This window comes from Mustela nivalis, assembly GCF_964662115.1.
Source record: "Mustela nivalis genome assembly, chromosome: 5".
In the NCBI taxonomy this organism is placed as follows: Eukaryota; Metazoa; Chordata; class Mammalia; order Carnivora; family Mustelidae; genus Mustela; species Mustela nivalis.
In genome coordinates this window covers 150,607,584-150,626,773 of record NC_139024.1, presented here as the reverse complement: position 1 = coordinate 150,626,773, position 19,190 = coordinate 150,607,584, and the positions used below count along the sequence as shown (strand labels likewise).

The 19,190-nt window shown below is 41.7% G+C and overlaps 1 long non-coding RNA gene across 1 annotated transcript in view; it reads left to right on the top strand.

Annotated features, from left to right (window-relative positions):
* Nucleotides 1-19,190, top strand: part of LOC309864975 — a 53,300-nt gene that overhangs the window by 18,448 nt on the left and 15,662 nt on the right. Inside the window, exon 2 of the long non-coding RNA XR_014311881.1 lies at nt 6,865-6,971. This is a non-coding gene — a long non-coding RNA (uncharacterized lncRNA). The remainder of the gene's footprint in view (nt 1-6,864; nt 6,972-19,190) is intronic.

Here is a 19,190-nt window from a genome sequence, read left to right as displayed (position 1 = left end):
GAACAATTCAATTGGAACCTGCATTTTTTTTTTTAATTTTAAATTTTAAATTTTTTATAAACATATATTTTTATCCCCTGGGGTACAGGTCTGTGAATCGCCCAGTTTATACACTTCACAGCACTCACCAAAGCACATACCCTCCCCAATGTCCATAACCCCACCCCCCTTCTCCCAACCCCCCTCCCCCCAGCAACCCTCAGTTTGTTTTGGAATCTGCATTTTAATAGCATCTGTGGGTGATTTATAGTCACATCAACTTGAAAAAAAAGATTATTTATTTGAATGATAGAGAAAGACAGCACGAGTGGGGCGGGGAGAAAGGAGAGGGAGAAGCAGACTTCCTTCTGAGCAGGGAGCCCGATGCTCAGATCCCAAGACTGGGCTCGATCCCGAGACTCTGGGATCACGACCCGATCTGAAGGCAGACGCTTAACCGACTGAGCCACTCAAGCGCCCCTATATTCACATCAACTTTTGAATGACACTGGTGTCAGTAACTCCTCTAAATCAGGAGGGGCAATTAGAAACTTATTCCAGCACTAAGAGGAGGCACGGAGGAGAGGGGAGAAGGACTAGAATTTAGTCCTGAGTGTTGGACTCTCTCTTCAAAGTTGGCAGAGGGTGTAGGAACAGCCAGGCAGGGCTGAGGCAACCCCGAATACTGGGGTAGATTCCCTGTTTCCTCGGGTGTTATCTGGGAGTGGTTCAGCACATCGTCACTTCCTCCATGGTGCAGGAGCAATAGAACAGCCCTGGCGGAGGTGGGTCTGCATTTAGGAGGCTGGGGCAGGGGTCCCCAGCCTGCACACGGCACCGAGGGCACCCGGAAGCTCTACCTGCCTCAGAGCGCGGCTGCTCATGGGCCAGAAATCCAGGGGCTGAGAAGGTCCCCTGGTCTCTGAATGAGGAAGCTTCAGAACATGGGGACAATGCCAGTCATCATGGATTTCTGCAGTTGGTATCACCACAGCGTCCAAACAACCACGTTGGACAAGCCCTTCTCTCAGCAGCCATGAGTTCTGTGCATTCAGAAGCTTCATAAGGCAAGTGACGTGTCAGCACAGCCAGGCAGGTGACGGACGCATGTCACCTCACAGGAAGGATGGGCCGTGTTTCCTTGCATGTGGTGCCATCTTGGAAAGTGGTGGGGGTTGCATGAGTTCCTATGAAGGGAAAGAAACCGTCTGATGAGGAGCTGGAACCTTCCCTATCTTCCTGAAAGCAGCAGCATTCAACCTAAAGAGACTGCATTACCTTTCACTGGGCAATTGGGGTACTCCCGCTCCGCTGCTGACGTCATTCGCAGGAATAAGAGAATACAGAGAAGAGAAACATGGCAGCGGATTTTTGTGTATCTGAGCCGACGTGCGAGCATTTCCTGCTCTATCAGGAAGGGCTTATAGGGCAGGGAACCTTGAGTTAAGGTTAAAAGATGAGGAGTGTTTGTCAGGAGGACAGGAGTGTGGGGTGGGGCTTTCTGGGCAAAGACACACAGTGTGATGGACTTGACCTGCAAATCGTCCAGATGGTTAGAGCATGGGGTGCGTGTGAGGGAAGAAATACACTGGTAGGTACGGTCAGATCTTGGAGGACTTTGGATGCCATGCTCTTTGGATCTTATTTTTATGGTCATTGTGGAGAGGGGGAAGTAGATTCGGATTTCAGAATCAGTACCCTGGCAGCACTGAGGAAAGCGACTTGGAGGAGGAGGACGAAGGCACTGGACGCAGAGACCCGTACGGAGGCTCCTACATGGGAGAAAGGCTGGAATACGGTAAAGAAAGGAGTCCTAGGTTTACTGTAGGGGTGGTGCTGTCCATCTGGGGGAGAAGGCTCGCAAGAGGGAGGGGGCCAGCATCTGCTTAAACATCTCCCCATTGACAGGCACTCAGACTGTTCGACATTCTTAGTTTGCTTTTAAATTTATTTATTTGAGAAAGAGAGAGAGAATGAGAGCGCACAAGCAGAGGGAGGGACAGAGGGAGAGGGAGGATGTCAAGCAGGCTCCTCGTTGAGCGTGGAGCCCGACGGGGGGTGGGATCTCATGACTGTGAGATCGTGACCTGAGCCGAAATCGAGAGTCAGAAGCTTAATGTACTGAGCCACCCAGGCACCTTGAACATTCTTATATAAATTCTTATTTTTTTAAAAAAAGATTTTATTTATTTGACAGAAAGAGAGAGAGATCACAAGTAGGCAGAGAGGCAGGCAGAGAGAGGAGGAAGCAGGCTCCCTGCTAAGCAGAGAGCCCAATGCAGGGCTCGATCCCAGGACCCTGAGATCATGACTAGAGCCAAAGGCAGAGGCTTAACCCACTGAGCCACCCAGGCGCCCCATAAATTCTTACTTTTAAAGTTGAAACGTTTTGCTTTCTAAAAATAAATAATACAATAAAATAAAGCTAAATAAAAATGAAATTTGGAGTTTTGAGGAGATGGGTTCTCCAAGTTGTGACTGTTTTGCTCACGTGCAAAACAATTTCGTATTGCTTTTAAATATTGTCAGATGGCTTTCTGGAAAGACACACCACTTCATAGTTGACCAGATATTGTTAGTTCACCTGTCTGCATACAGGTCTGCTGTATTGGATTTTTATGATATAGATCAACTTTAGGTAAGTTAAAAAAGTGGATCATAGAGTTATTTAAATCTCGATTTTCACAATGAATGGTAAGTCTGTGAGTTTTGTGTGTATTTTTGGCTGCAATTTTTTTTAATTTTTTATTTTTTATAAACATTTATTTTTATCCCCAGGGGTACAGGTCTGTGAATCACCAGGTTTACACACTTCACAGCACTCACCAAAGCACATACCCTCCCCAATGTCCATAATCCCACCCCCTTCTCCCAAACCCCCTCCCCCCAGCAACCCTCAGTTTGTTTTGTGAGATTAAGAGTCACTTATGGTTTGTCTCCCTCCCAATCCCATCTTGTTTCATTTATTCTTCTCCTACCCCCTTAACCCCTCATGTTGCCTCTCCACTTCCTCATATCAGGGAGATCATATGATAGTTGTCTTTCTCCGACTGGCTTATTTCGCTAAGCATGATACCCTCTAGCTCCATCCATGTTGTCGCAAATACTCTGGCTGCAATTTTTTAAGGCTACTTGTTCATCTCTTTTGATATCTTGTCTTTGCTTGAAAATAGTGACAACCACACTCCATGGCTACAAAACTCTCAGAGCTTAAGTTTTTAAAATAGACTTTCTTTCATTGTACAATGGAGGTAGTTAATTCATGATTCTTTTTTTTTTTTAAGATTTTATTTATTTATTTGACAGACAGAGATCATAAGCAGGCAGAGAGGCAGGCAAGAGAAAGAGAGGGGGATGCAGGCTCCCTGCTGAGCAGAGAGCCCGATGTGGGGCTTGATCCCAGGACGCTGGGATCATGACTTGAGCCGAAGGCAGAGGCTTTAACCCACTGAGCTACCCAGGCGCCCCAATAGATAAATCTTTTAAAAAGTAAACTAACCATGGGCAACTTTTCTAGTATGGTGTTAAGTAAGATTAATGACAGGGAAATTTGACATGTTCCTGTATTTAAGCTAAACTTTTCTAATGTTCTGCACTAGGTGTGATAGTTACTCTCCACTTTAAATATGCACTCTCTATCAAATTAAGAAAAATTGCTTATAATCAAGAAAATATTTTGTATTGAAACAAATACTTTATTTGCATCTATTCATATCATTATGCAATCCTTACTCTACGAAACAATGAATCATCTTGATGTTTTATGTGTTATATTAACCTTGCACTCTTGGACATCCTCAGTGATAATTTGTTTTTGGATGCTTGGAAGGATCTCATTTTTAATTCCTTCCTACCTTTGGTCCCTCATTTCCTACCTACCTCCTCCTTTCTCCCTCCCTTTCTCTCCTCCTTTCTCCTTTTCTTCCTTTGCATCTATGCTGATAGTTACAATTGTCTTCTTTGATATTGGCCTCCAGCTAGGGAAACACATGCACGTGTCACTTGCAAAGTCAGCTAAGAACAATACACGATAGAATTATTTGTTATTTGAAATATCTGCTGAGTGAGGTGTCTTGTTTCTTCCTGCTCTTATGTTTTTATTATGGTGGAACAGCTTTTCCCAGTTTTTATAGTTAGTTCTGTTGGCTTTTCTCCCCTAAGTGATAGTAAGTCTTTTCTAATAAGTCATCTTCTTTTGCTAACACCTCTTACAAAGGGTCTTGGGAAACCTCATGAGATGTTCTTCCCAAGGCTGCACTGGTGGGAACGAGAGCCTGCATTTCTGCTTCTCTTGGCTTGTGTATTTTGTGTTTTTGAAATCTCTTCCATTTCATTTTGGTCATCGACTTTTTAAAAAATTTGATGGAAAATAATAGTCCTAATAAAAGCAGAAAATTTAGAAAATAAGAAAAATTATGACTCAGTCCCAGAAACCAAAGACAATTATGATTATTTTTGTGCATTTAGTTGTGTATTGTTTCTATAATTTTGTGTCAGCTGTATATACAACTTTATGTATTGTGGATCATGGGTGTGTGTTATAATGTATGAATATATTTAAAATATATTGAAATTATGTAGTAGATTTTGTTTATGGTGTAGGTTATTACTTAAGAGATTGGTTTAAAATTTCAATCAATTCTACTATTGCTCCTTATTTCAAACTGAACTCCTTTTTAGTTTGGGAATGTGGTATACAGAAATCTCTCTTTTTTTCTTCATGTAAAGAATTTTTTGTGCCTTCTTTGGTTGATATTTCTGATGACCCATTACACTGGAAAAAGTGTATTAATTTCTTCTATGATTCTGCATGTCTGTTAATTCCACCTAATTTATTATACTAATCAACTCTATACTTTCTTCATTAAATCCGGTTCCTACTGACTTGTCATGTGGAACATTGACATTTCAAATTACAATTCTAATTTCTGCCTATTTTCGTCCTTGCATGGTGTTCTGGTGTCCTCAGGCTTCTGTTATGTATTATACCATTTACTATTATATAATGACTTTCTTCATTTCACTTTGAAATCAGACAGTGAGATAACCCCTCTTACTTTTCTTATCATCCAACAGGCAAACCATGTCAACCCCTTCCGTGGTGTTTTTTCCAAGCATGTTCCTTGGCATGTGTATTGGTTTCCTGGGTCTCCAAGAGCAAAGTACCACAGGCTGTGTGGCTTAAACAACAGAAATTTATTATCTCACAGTTTTGGAGGCTAAGTCCCAGGTCAAAATGTTGGTGGGGTTGGTTTCTTCTGAGGGCTGTAGGAGAGACCATTCCATGCCTCTCTCCCTGGCTTGTAGATGTCTGTCTTCCCTCTGTCTCTTCAACTTGTCTTCCTTCTCTGTGTGTTTTGGTGTTCAAATTCCCCCTTTTTATAGGAACACTCGTCCAATTGGATCAGGGTTCATCTTCATCCCCATTTTAACTTCATTACCTCGTAAAGACCCCGTCTCCAAAGAAGGTCACATTCTAAGGTCCTGGGCATTGGGACTGCAACATATAAATTTAAAAAGTAAAACACTCAGTATATGATGTTTGGAGGGGGTACTCAGTTCAATTCTGTCCCATTCAACAATCTTTATGAAGTATTCCGTGTGCAGTGGGTCCAATAACTGACCTAGTCATACTCTTTTCTTTTCTTTCTTTCTTTCTTTCTTTCTTTCTTTCTTTCTTTCTTTCTTTCTTTCTTTCTTTCTTTTCTCTTTTGCCTCTCCTTGTACAACATATTTTTATTTTTACTGTTCTTCGCTCATTCATAGGCTTTTAAAAAGGGTGCTTGGAACTCTATATCATCTTGAGATGATGATGATGATGATGATGATAGTCTTATCTCATTTAGTTATTTTTCTAGCATTTTCTAATATTAATTTTTTAGCACAGTGTTTATTATTTATTTCTATAAGTTTCTCATACAAACTGGTATGTATGACCAGACTTCTTCTCCTGGGGAGAAGGAGTCAAAAAGTTTTCTGTGAAGGTGCCATCCATCAGGGGTGTGTTTGTGTGTTTTCCTTTACATCTATCAGTCTTCTGGATAAGCTTTGTTTGAAGACGCCATCGATGGGTTCTCTGTCTAGATTGCTGGAACTGGGCCCAGTGCACCCATCCCCCAGCCGCTGGGAGCATGGGCTGCTTCTGACCCCTGGCTGCCCCCTTGTCCAAAGAATTGCCCTTAGCACAGGGCTGCCTGGAGGTTACAGCCCTACTCAGCAGCCCTCAGCCAATGGTCAGCTGGAAGGATACAAAAGGCTGGTCTCTTGCCTGAGGGGTCATGGACTCTGAAGTATAGTTTGGCTCCTGGTCCCTGGGGGTGAAGCTAGAGCTAGGCTGAGACCACATCTTTATTCAGTGTTTCCACCTTGCCCTGTCCCTCTCCCTGTCCCCCAACCCCCGCTCCCCATCCCCCCGCCCCAACATGCCCTTGCGCCAGGAGCATTTCCTCCACAAATCATTTGCACAAAAATCTCCATCTCAGGTTCCATTTCTAGACCAAGGCTTCCTTAGAAGGGTTCCACAACCAGACACCATGTAAAAACTCATGGATCCAATTCAGTTATGTTGTGATATATCTACTAATGTAAATAGGACCTCTGGTGGCTCTAAGGAAAGAAGTTAGAATTCATCTTTCAGTGATTTTCTGGTCGTCCTCTTAGAAAGGTCCCACTGGAGATGGATTTTGATCTGCTTTTATAAGAGGAATAGCAACCGTAACTTTGGAGAACCTCCACCCCAGGGGACATAATCCAACTGAAGCAGATGCCTCAGACTCTGATGTTAAATTGTTCAATGTCCTCTCTAGGGAATACTACAATATTAATCCTTCTTGTTTGTTTCTTTTCTTTTCTTTTCTTTAATTTTTATGTGCTTCCTCTGGGAAGGAAGGAAGCTTCCTTCCTCTGAAGGAAGACCAAGCTAGGAGACATCAGGCTCAGGAGCATACAGAACAAGGGAGGGAGACGATTGGGTCGGAGGAGCATGGAAAGAGGTGGGCAGCTCTCTCCCCTGGGCATCATGGGTCCCTCAAACTCAACACGTATGACACAGAAATATCTTGTCCATGTATCATTCTCCTCCTCTTCCCTAGTTGGGTAGATGATGTGACCATCTACCCACTTCTCTTGTCAGACTGTCACTCTGTCCCTTTTCTTCCCAGAAGACAACCTAACATTACTGTGACAGCTGTACCTTCTAAATATTTCTCAACTGCATTCACTTTTCTCCATCCCCTCTGTCACTAATCCTGTCTACATTGCCATCATGTCATACCTCAGCTGTGTGACAGATTCCTGACTAACATCGCCCATCCATTCCCTACACTGTAGCCACAGTGTCTTCTGAAACACAAATCTGAGGGCGCCTGGGTGGCTCAGTCGGTTAAGCATCTGCTTTCAGCTCAAGTCATGATCCCTTTTGAACCCACTGCACATGATCCCACTTATGGATGGCACCTTCGGCCTCCCTGCTCAGCACGAGCCTGCGTGCCTTCTCCTACTTAAAGCCCTTTATGGGGTCTCCACTTGCCTCAGGATGGAGCCTTATCAATGCCCATGTGAGCCCACTTTATTTGGCCTCTGTGTCCTGTATGTCTTCTTTGGAAAAGGGTCTCTTCTTGTCTTCTGCTCATTTTTAAATTGGATTATTTGTCTTTGGGTGTTGAGTTTTATCAGTTCTTTATTTATTTTGGATACTAACCCTTTATCAGATACGCTATTTGCAAATATCTTCTCCCTTTTTGTGGGTTGCTTATCACTTTTGTCTATTGTTTCCTTCTCTGTGCACAAGCTTTTTATTTTGATGTCATCCCAGTAGTTTATCTTTGCTTTTATTTCCCTTGTTTTAGGAGATCTATCTAGAAAAACGTTGCTATGGTCCATGTCAGAGACGTTACTGCCTGTGCGCTCTTCTAGGATTTTTATGGCTTCAGGTCTCACATTTAGGTCTTTCATCTATTTTGAGTTTATTTTTGTGTGTGGTATGAGAAAGTGGTCCAGTTTCACTCTTTTGTATGTTGCTGTCCCATTCTCCCAACACCATTTGGTGAAGAGACTATCTTTTTCCATTGACTATCCTTGCTTTGTCAAAAATTAATTGATCATATAAATGTGGGTTGATTTCTGGGTTTTTTATTCTATTCTGTTGATCCATGAGTCTATTTTTGGTCAGTATCATGCTGTTTTGATACTACACATACATAATATAACTTCAAGTCCAGAATTGTGATGTCTCCAGCGTTGCTTTTCTTTCTCAAGAATGATTTGGCAATTTGGGGTCTTTGGTGGCTCCTTTCAAATTTTAAGATTGTCAGGTCTAGCTCTGTGAAAAATGCTGTTAGTATCTTGATAGGGATTGCATTAAATGTGTAGATTGCTTTGGGCAATATAGAAATCTTAACAGTATTTGTTCTTCCAATCCTTAAACATGAAATATCTTTCCATTTCTTTGCATCGTCTTCAGTTTCTTTCATCTGTGTTTTTTTTTTTAATTTTTTTTTAAGATTTTATTTATTTATTTGTCAGGGATAGAGGGAGAGAGCGCGAGCGAGCACAGGCAGACAGAGAGGCAGGCAGAGGCAGAGGGAGAAGCTGGCCTGCCGAGCAAGGAGCCCGATGTGGGACTTGATCCCAAGACACTGGGATCATGACCTGAGCCGAAGGCAGCTGCTTAACCAACTGAGCCACCCAGGCGTCCCTCATCTGTGTTTTACAGTTTTCAGAGTATAGGTCTTTCACCTTTTTGGTTAAAGTATTCCTAGGTATCTTATTGTTTTTGGTGCAATTGTGAACAGGATTGATTCCTTAATTTCTCTTTCTTCTGCTTCATTGTTGGTGTATAGAAATACAACAGGTTTCTGTACATTGATTTTGTATCCTGCAACTTTACTAATTCATGTTTCAGTTCTAGCCATTTCTTGGTGGAATCTTTCAGGTTTTCAATATAACGTATCATGTCATCTGAAAATAGTAAAAGTTTTAGTTCTTCCTTGCCTATCTGGATGTCTTTTATTTCTTTTTGTTGTCTGATTGCTGTGACTAGGGATTCCAGCACTATGTTAAATAACAGCAGTGACAGTGAATGTCACTGTCTTGTTCCTGACTCTAGAGGAAAAGCTCAGTATTTCTTCATGAAGGATGTTATTAGCTGTGAGTTTTTCATATACAGATTTTATTATGTTAAGTGTATGTTCCCTCTAAACCTACTTTGTTGAGGGTTTTTTTTTTTTATCATGAATGGATGTTATACTTTGTCAAATGCTTTTACTGCATCTATTGGAAGGGTTTATGGTTCGTATCCTTTCTTTTATTAATGCAATGTATCATGTTGATTGATTTCTAAATATTGAACCACCCTTACAAACCAGGAATAAATGCTGCTTGATCATGGTGAATGATTTTTTTTTAACCTGTGTTTGGATTTGGTTTGCTAGTACTTTGTTGAGGATTTTTGTATCTATGTTCATCAGGGATATTGGCTTGTAGTTCCTTTTTTTTGTGGCATCTTTATCTGGTTTTGGTATCAGGGTAATGCTGCCCTCATAGAATGAATCTGGAAGTTTTCTTCCTTTTCTATTCTTTTTTTTAATAGTTTGCAAAGAATAGATATTAACTCCTCTTTAAATGTTTGGTAGAATTTACCTGTGAAACCACGTAGTCCTAAACTTTTTTGTAAGTTTTGGATTCTGCTTCAGTTTCATTGATAGCAATTAGTCTGTTCAAGTTTTCTATTTCCTTGTATTTCAATTTTTGTAGTTTATATATTCCTAGGAATGTATTCATTTCTTCTAGATTGTCCAATTTGTTGGTATAGGGTTTTCCATAATAATTTTCTTAGAATGATTTGTATTTCTGTCATGTTAGTTGTTATTTCTTCTCTCATTTATGATTTTATTATTTTATTTATTTAGGTCTTTTCTCCTTTTTTTTTTTTTAAATAAGTCTGGCTAGAGGTTTACCAATTTTATTAATTTTTTTCAGTGAGCCAGCTCCTGGTTTCATTGATGTGTGTGTGTGTGTGTGTGTGTGTGTGTGTGTGTGTATGTAAGTTTCTGCATCATTTATTTCTGCTCTAATATTTATTATTTCCTTCCTTCTGCTGGCCTTTATCTTTATTTATTGCTCTTTTTCTAGTTCCTTTATCTTTTTTTTTTTTTTTATCAGAGAGAGAGGGGGGGGGGAGAGAGCGAGCACAGGCAGACAGAATGGCAGGCAGAGGCAGAGGGAGAAGCAGGCTTCCTGCTGAGCAAGGAGCCAGATGTGGGACTCGATCCCAGGACGCTGGGATCATGACCTGAGCCGAAGGCAGCTGCTTAACCAACTGAGCCACCCAGACGTCCCTCTAGTTCCTTTAGATGTACATTTAAGTTGTTTAAGAATTTTCTTGCTTCTTGAGGAAGGTCTGTATTGCTATAAACTTTCCTCTTAGGACAGCTTTTGCTGCATCCCAAAGGTTTTAGACCATTGTGTTTTCATTTTCATTTGTTTCCATGTATTTTTTTATTCCTTTTTTTTTTTTTTTAAAGTAGGTTCTATGCCCATGTGGGGCTGGAACTCACAACCCTGAGATCAAGAGCTGCATGTTCAACTGACTGAGCCTGCCAGGTGACCCTCTTTTATATCTTTTTTTATTTCCTGGTTGATCCATTCATTGTTTAGTAGGCTGTTACTTAACCTCCATGTGTCTTTGGTCTTTCCTGATTTTTTCTTGTTGCTGACTTCTAGTTTCAAAGTGTTGTGGTCAGAAAAGGTAGACAGTAGACTTCAGTCTTCTTTATTTATTTGTTGAGTCCTGTTTTGTGGCCTATATGTGCTCTATTCTAGAAAATGTTCCATGTGCACTTGAAAAGAAAATGTATTCTGCTGTGTTAGAATGGAATATTCTGAGTATACCTGTTAAGTCTATCTGGCCAGTGTGTCTTTCAAAGCCAGTATTTCCTTGTGGATTTTCTAGTTAGATCATCTGTCCATTAATGTAAGTGAGATATAAAAGTCCCCTATTTTTATTGTATTATTATCAATTAGTTTTTTTTACGCTTGTTATTGTTATGTATTTGGGTGCTCTCAGGTTGGGTGAGTAAATATTTACAATTGTTATATCTTCTTGTTGGATTGTCACCTTTTTATTATATAGTGTCCTTTGAATCTTGTTACAGTCTTTGCTTTATTTATTTTTTTTAAAGATTTTATTTATTTATTTGACAGAGAGAGATCACAAGTAGGCAGAGAGGCAGGCAGAGAGAGAGAGGGAAGCAGGCTCCCTGTGGAGCAGAGAGCCTGATGCGGGGCTCGATCCCAGGACTCTGGGATCATGACCTGAGCCGAAGGCAGAGGCTTTAACCCACTGAGCCACCCAGGCGCCCCTTGACATCCATTTGTAAAAAGAAGTTTAGAAAAAAAATTTTTTAAAAAGAAAAATATTAAAAAGAAAAAAAATATATTAGACTGGTGAATAGAACAGAGTCACCCACTTAATTTGGGGAGTATTTTGGTCTCTTAGAAGAAACTACCTCCCAGAATTTTAAAGAATGAATACACACACACACACACACACACACACACACACAAAATAAGGATAAACATGATGAAGGGATGGAATATGACTATAAAGATGAAAATTTTTTTTAAAAATTTCTTAAAAAGGAGTTGATAAGATAAGTTGGTTGGGAGAATAAAGAAAAAGAAAGTGGAGCGAATTTGCTCAGGCTGGACACTAGAACAAAGCCTGGTGCTAGGTTTAGGGTGTATTTTGATCTATTAGAAAAAGTTGTATACCAAATTTTTTTTAGAAGATAAAACCCTATGTGTATATAAAAAATAAAATTAGATACAGTGAAGGATAAAATATGACTATAATAATGAAGTTTCAAAAAATACTTTTTTAATGAAAGATATTGTTAAGATAAACTAGTTAAAAAATGTTAAAAGAGGGAAGAGTAAAAGTTAAAAAAATTTTAGCGTAAGGAAAAGAATAAAATTAAAAAATTAATTAACTTTGCAAGACTAAAGAATCATGGGGAGAAAGCCATGAATTCCATGCTTTGCTTTCTCCTTTGGAATTCTCCTGTTCTCCTTGGTAAGTGAACTTGGTCTTGACTAGATTTCTTGCCTATTTTCTGCGGGAGAGGCCTATTGTAGTGATTCTCAAGTGTCTTTGCCTGAGGCGGAATTTCACCCCCTTACCAGGGGCTGGGCTAAGTAATTCTCTTGGGTTCGCTTTCAGGAGCTTTTGTTCCCTGAGCACTTTCCGTAGAGTTCCGGAGGACGGGACTGAAGATGGCGGCGCCCAGTCTCTGGCCTATAGGAGCTGAGAGCTCGGCCCCCACTCTTCTCTGGGGGAAAAGCACTCAATCCCTCCTATCTTCCAGGTCTCCCGCTGCACTCCGAGCTCACCTGGCCTGTGTCCAAGGATTTCTGTCTCTGACACACAGCCCCGCCTGGAGTCTCCAGACCCAGCAGATCCCTGCACTCTTCCAGGGGGGTCTTCCCGGATCTTGTGGGGTTTCTGCTTACAGAGCAGTGGCCTGACTGTGCCACGGACCACACTCCTCACTCCTCACCTCCATCTCTGTAGCCGGCTTCCCCACTCTAATACCTGTGAGCTCTGTGACACTTAGACACCCTGATCCTTCTGTGACCCCGCGTACCTGAGACCTCGCTGTCCCCGCATGGGCTTCACCCCAGCTAGCCTCTGGAGCAATGTCCCTCAGTGGAGCAGACTTTTAAAAGTCCTGATTTAGTGCTCCATTGCTCTACCGGGAGCCGGCCCCTCCCCCATCGTCTATCTTCCTGTGGCTTTGGATTCATTTCTCTGCAGGTTGTACCTTTCAGAAAGTGGTCAATTTTCTGTTTTTTTTTTTTTTAAATTTATTTAAAGATTTATTTGACAGACAGAAATCACAAGTAGGCAGAGAGGCAGGCAGAGAGAAAGGGGGGAAGCAGGCTCCCCACTGAGCCAAGAGCCTGATGCAGGGCTCGATCCCAGGACCCTGAGATCATGACCTGAGCTGAAGGCAGAGGCATTAACCCACTGAGCCACCCAGGTGCCCCAATTTTCTGTTTCTATAATTGCTGCTCTTCTCTTCCATCTCCTGTTGGAGCTGTAGGTATTCAGAATGGTTTGATAAACTATCTAGCTGATGTCCTGCTACCTGATGTTGTCTCAGCCTGCTACTTCTCCGCCATCTTGACTCCCCCCTTTTGTGACATCCATTTGTATAATAATTATTTCTCCAACCCTCATTTTGAATCTGGAGGTGTCTTGACGTCTAAATTGAGTCTCATATAGGCTCATATAGAGGGACATATAGCTGGGTGTTTTTACAGCTATGCATTCCATATAGGACCATATAGTTGGGTCTTTTTTTTTTTTTTAATCCAGTCTGACATCCTAGGTCTTTTGATTGGAATGCTTACTCTATTTACATTCATAGTAATGATTGATAGATATGTATTTATTGCCATCTTATGACTTGTTTCTTTTTATTGTTTCTGGAGATTTTCTCTGATCCTTTCTTGTCTTTGTCTCTTTCATGTATTGTTGATTTTCTTTAGCGGTACATTTGGATTTCTTTCTCTTTATTCTTTGCATATTTATCAGTGGTTTTTGGTTACCATGAGGCTTGTGTATAACCTCTTCTGTATATAGCAGTCTATGTTAAGTTGATGGTCATTTAGTTTGAACCCATTCTAGGCATTCTTGTCCTGTGATCCCAGAGCCTCGGTGTTCTCCTTCACCCCCATGGTCACACGTCATTGTAGGCAGTCCTTATGCCTCACAACACTTCAAGAGCTAGGAAGTCAGGAGCATGTGTCTCCTTTCGTCCACCATCTCTCTAGTGCAAGGGCTATAGTGAAGACACTGTACCTTGTGCCGATCAGAAAAAGGGCCCCCTCCAAGCAAGGGTTTTTCTCTTTCATTTTAGCAGGAGTCACACGCCAGAATAGTAGAGTTTGGGCTAGATTGGGCATGCCTTTGCCCTCTTTGGTCAGGTACTTTTGTGAAAAGCACAGACCACACAACCATACACATTGATCTTGTAAAGCAACAACCCAGTGCTTTGTGGGACCTAAGAAAAGAAGAAACCCACAAGTAAATTTGGGTTATCACTGAGATCTGTGTCAAAGGATTGCTTATCCTCCCTCTGTAATGGAATGCATATCTGGAAAGACAGGAAAACCCTTCAAAGCCAGTGAAAGAAATTTCAAAGCAAGAAAGGGAGGTATTATGACCAACTCACATATCTAATAGGGCTGTCAGAGCATTGTGTTATCTATACTATTAATAGTAAATTACTATTAAATAGTATTTAATAGTACTATTACTAAATAGTAATTTACTATTAATAGTAATTAATTTACTATTAATAGTAATTTACTATTAATAGTAAATTAATTACTATTAATTTTATTAGTAATTTGTGCAGAATATAATGTTGCCTCTTCCAACCTACAGCATCCTGGATTTGATAATATATAAACAACAGTTAGGGGATATATTCAGTTGCATGTAAGAGAAACTGGTCTCTACTGGCATCACCAAATACAGTTCATTTTTCTCACATGTCAAGAAGCGTGGAGACAGGCAGTCCAGGGCTGGTCTACCAACTCTATGATGTACTCAGGTTCTGTCTCTTTTCCTTCTGTCCTCAGCATGGGGCTTTCTCATGGTTCCCTCAAGGCTCATAAGAGTGGATATTGAATTGGCAGCTAGCAGAGTCTGTCGCACAGTGGTTTTCATTATGGCCTTATCTATTTAGTCTTTTTTTTTTTTTTATCATCCTTAAGTTCTTATTCTTTATTTTCTGTTTGCCATTTGTTTTCCATTCTTATCAATTGCTGTGTTATTTAGCTGTGAATTTTGTTTTCTAAGTGGACCATCAGTGCTCCATTAGTTCTACTCTTTACGAGTTCCTGGAGTTGTTTCAGTGTTTACACATTTGTTGAGACCTTTCTGTATTGCTGTATATCCTTTTTTTTTTTTTTAAGATTTTATTTGTTTGTCAGACAGAGAGAGAATGAGAGAGTGTGCATGCACAAGCAGGGGGAGCAACAGGTGGAGGGTGAAGCAGGCTCCCCACTGAGCAAGGATCCCAATGTGGGACTTGATCCCAGGACCCCAAGATGACTACTGGAGCTGAAGGCAGACACTCAACCAACTGAGCCACCCAGGTGTCCCACGTTTGTTCTTTATTTTATACTCCCAGTCTCTTCTTTATCTCTCATAGCCTAGTTAGTACCAGATAATTTCTTCTCATTTTGGAATCTTCGGGGAGTATCACCAATCCCACCATTGTGCATTGTTTGTGTTCTGCGATTTTGCTCTCCCCTTCAGTTTGGTGATACTTTTTATTTGATTTTTGTTATTAAAATATTTAGACTTGCTTATTGTCTTGGAAGCTTGTCTTTGTTTTTGTTGTTGCCATATTTCCCTTTATGCCCCCAGAAATTATAGCTCTGTGTGTGTGTGTTTTAAGGATTTTGTCAGAAGCAAGTGACCTGAACTATTGTATGGCTATCTAACAGGACTAATTGTGTAAAAACACAGGTATTGAGAGCAAGATTGGACTCTTCAATTCTTTTCTTTAGTCTCTCATCTAGTGTCAATTACCTTAATTAAAAAGACTGTTTCTGGGGTGCGTGCCTGGCTCAGTGGGTAGAGTATATGACTCTTGATCTTGGGGTTGTGAGTTCAAGCCCCACATTGGGTGAAGAGATTACTTTAAACACTTTTTTTAAAAAGACTGTTTCTTACAATTATTATGTATCATCAGGGTTTAACAAATAATGGCTTAGGAACAAACTCTGGCTCATCACTTGTTTTGTGAGTAAAATTCTAGGGGAACACAGCTCTAACCATTCATTTAAACCTTTTGTGCCACAAAGTTGGGGTTAAGCTGTTGTGACAAAGACCATATGGCCTCCAAAGGCTAAAATGTTTTCTATCCGACTTTTAAAACAGCTTGCTGACCCCTGTACCAATTGAATTCTACAATAGTCCTTTGAGGTATGTATCATAGCATCATTTAAGCTGAGAGAGGTTATGCAATCGGCTGAAAGTCCCATAACCTGTAAACAGCAATGCCGGGATCTGGTCCCAAATCACTATTTATGCTATGCCTGTTTTACATACATAAAGCCATTTTATTCTCTCATTCCTGTTTTGCAGATGAGAAAACTGAGGCTTAGTAATTTGTCCAAGTCCATATAGCTGGTGAACAACAGAGGCAAGATTGGAACCCACATCATCCTACGGCCGAATGGCTCTGCTCTTTCTACCAGGCCACACTGCCTCTAAATATTGTATTGTTAGATACGTTGCATTACTTCTCAAACATTCCTTGAGCAGCAATGATTTGATCCTAATTTTTAAAACTTGTGTCATGGAATTAGGGTCCAGGTCCCTTCAGAAGTAAAAGGAAAACTGCTGACAGGGGTTGACAGGGTTTTTATTTTTATTTTTTTAAAGATTTTATTTATTTATTTGACAGGGAGAAAGAGAGCGCGAGCAAGGGGAGTGGAAGGGAACCACCTGCTGAGCAGGGAACCCAACGGGGGCCTGATCCCAGGACCCCGGGGTCATGACCTGAGCCGAAGGCAGACACTTGACCGATTGAGCCGCCCAGGTGCCCTGCGGTTGGTGGGTTTCAACAGGTCCATTTTTGTCCCTTCAGGACCAGGTTTTTCTGATTCTTAAAGCATTTGGTGATGTCATTTACCTAACAAAGCAGTCACTGCAGCAACTTGCTAATCCTGAGCTAATTTGCTGCATGCGTTCTAACACTACCATTTCCCCCCCACCCTTTTTTTTTTCCAGATTAGCAGGCAATAAATGCAAAATTACTCCTTAAACAAAGTCACCATGTAATCCCATGAGTTTGATTGCAAGCTTACAGTTTAAAAAGGAAACTGGATTCTCCCTCCATATTCTTTTGACCTTTGAACATGTAGCACTCAAAGGTAATCGTCATTTTATGGTGTTCAAAGATTCTCGTTTTATCAAAGTACAGATAGGATGCATGAGACAAGTAGGTACCCACATTCAGACTGTGCAGGGTTGGGTTGTAATTCCATCTGGCTTCGTGGGAAGGAATTGGCCACCAGATGGAAGTTAGTAGAACTAGAGAGACAGCATCAGCAGCAGAATAGGAAACGAGGCTATGATAAAGACAGAGAAAGAAACAGAAATCCCCCTTGCAGATTTCCAAGGGAGTCTTGCAGCACAAGCAAGTGTCATGACAGACATAGAGACACGGCTGTGGGGCCGGTCCTCACTGGCACACCCGATGTGTGAGGTTATCCTTGTGCTTGTTTCACACCTGCGAGGGTAGAGGCCTCCTCCGGAGCCTCACCAGGAAAGCACCTGGTGGCTCCGGGCTGGGGGGGGGTGTTGGGGGGTTGGAGAAGGGCACACAGCAGAACTGAAGTGTTTGCGCACCTGCCATCCTGTGACAGAAGAGCCTCTAAGATGAAATCTTTCATCCATGACTTCCTAGGCCTGGTAATGCCTTTTGTTTCCATGTTGGTTTGCTTGTGTCCCATAAGAACAAACAGCGTGGGCTTGCTTTGTAACACAGACGAGAGTGCATTTACCCATTCCTTGTTAGGCACCTTCAGTGAGGCAGCGTTTTTTTTTTTTTTTTTTTAATTTTTATTTATTATTATTATTATTTTTTAGGCTGGGAGTCCATTCTACAGAGAGCGAGCAAGAAATAGAAAAAATACTTGTGGGACAAGGGGGTCCCCTTCTAATTATATTTCTGCAAGTCTCCTGTTTACTTTCCAGGCGGCCCTGAATCAAGCCCCAGGGTACTAACAAGTGACAGGTGAAATTCACACCAGGCAGTCCTGTGGGGGGTTGGAAATTGACACCAGTAATTCCCAACGGGCTATTTTTGCAAAGGTGTAAAGTTTATTTTCTTAAATTACTTGGAATACACTTCCCCATGATTTTAAAGGACCAGAAAGGTCTAGCAGAAGGTAAGAGGAGATTGTGATTCTAAAGACTTTTTGAAATTCGACATGGCATCGGTCCTGAGTACTCAAAACGTTGCTGTTGTCATGGTCCACACTGCAAGAGGACAAATATTCCACAGATCGCTTCTTCTGCCAGCTTCCACGTACCACTGGAAAAAATAATCTGCAGAATTGGTGGGGGAATCTAATGATGCATTCGATGAGAAAAGAACCAGGTGTCCTTTCGTTTGTATTAGACAAAGAAACAAAGAAATTCATTCATGAAACAGAAATAGAGACTAGGTCATAGCAGAGAAAATTCATGCTCTGAGAAACCAGCTGGATGACCCTGAGTGACCATGGGAGAGAGCCACTGATCTGAAGGAAAGTGACCCAATGGGCTGCTTTCCTGGCTCTTTTTACAAAAGGTTTTGCCTGTGGGTGCTTAGAGGGGTATGTATGGTAGAAGTCAGCTGGTTTAGCAAGCTTCTAGGTTTTCTACCACAGAGAACATTGACGTCATTTTCTGACTTACCTGATTAGCAACATAGAAGACATGATTTAAGAAATAGGTAGTAGAGGGGCACCTGGGTGGCTCAGTGGGTTAAGCCGCTGCCTTCGGCTCAGGCCATGATCCTGGGGTCCTGGGATCGAGCCCCGCATCTGGGAGCCTGCTTCCTTCTCTCTCTGCCTGCCTCTCTGCCTACTTGTGATCTCTGTCTGTCAAATAAAATCTTTAAAAAAAAAAAAAAAGAGGCAGGCTGCGTCTCGGCATGCTGGGGTTGGTGTTGCCGCAAACTGCCTCCCAGCAGCCCATCCCTGGAGCCTGAAAGAGTGGCACCAGCGTCATTGTTTTGGGTTTGCATTGGTCATTGAAGGACCAGTGCCCAGACAGTATAAGACCTTAAGTCTAGCCTAGCGTCTTCACGAGGTGCTGCTTTCCCCAGTGTGGAAATGATCGGTTGGCTGGGGGTGCGAGCGTAGAGACTTTCTGAGGGTGGTTCTGGGCGGGCAGAGCGTCACCAGGTGGCGGCTGGGCGAAGAGGAAGCTCCAAGGGTGCTAAGGGGGTTTCTTACAGACCCGGGGAAAGCCAACGTCACCTGTTTCATAGCGTTTCCTGGGCTGGTGGTAAATTCAAGAAGGAGGACAAACTACTGTTCACACATCTGCAGTGCTGCCTCCTGCCAAGCTAGGGAAGCGAGGGGGTGCCTCTGGGTTTCAAAGGCCTGCTATCTGTATTATTTGTAAGACCAGGAGG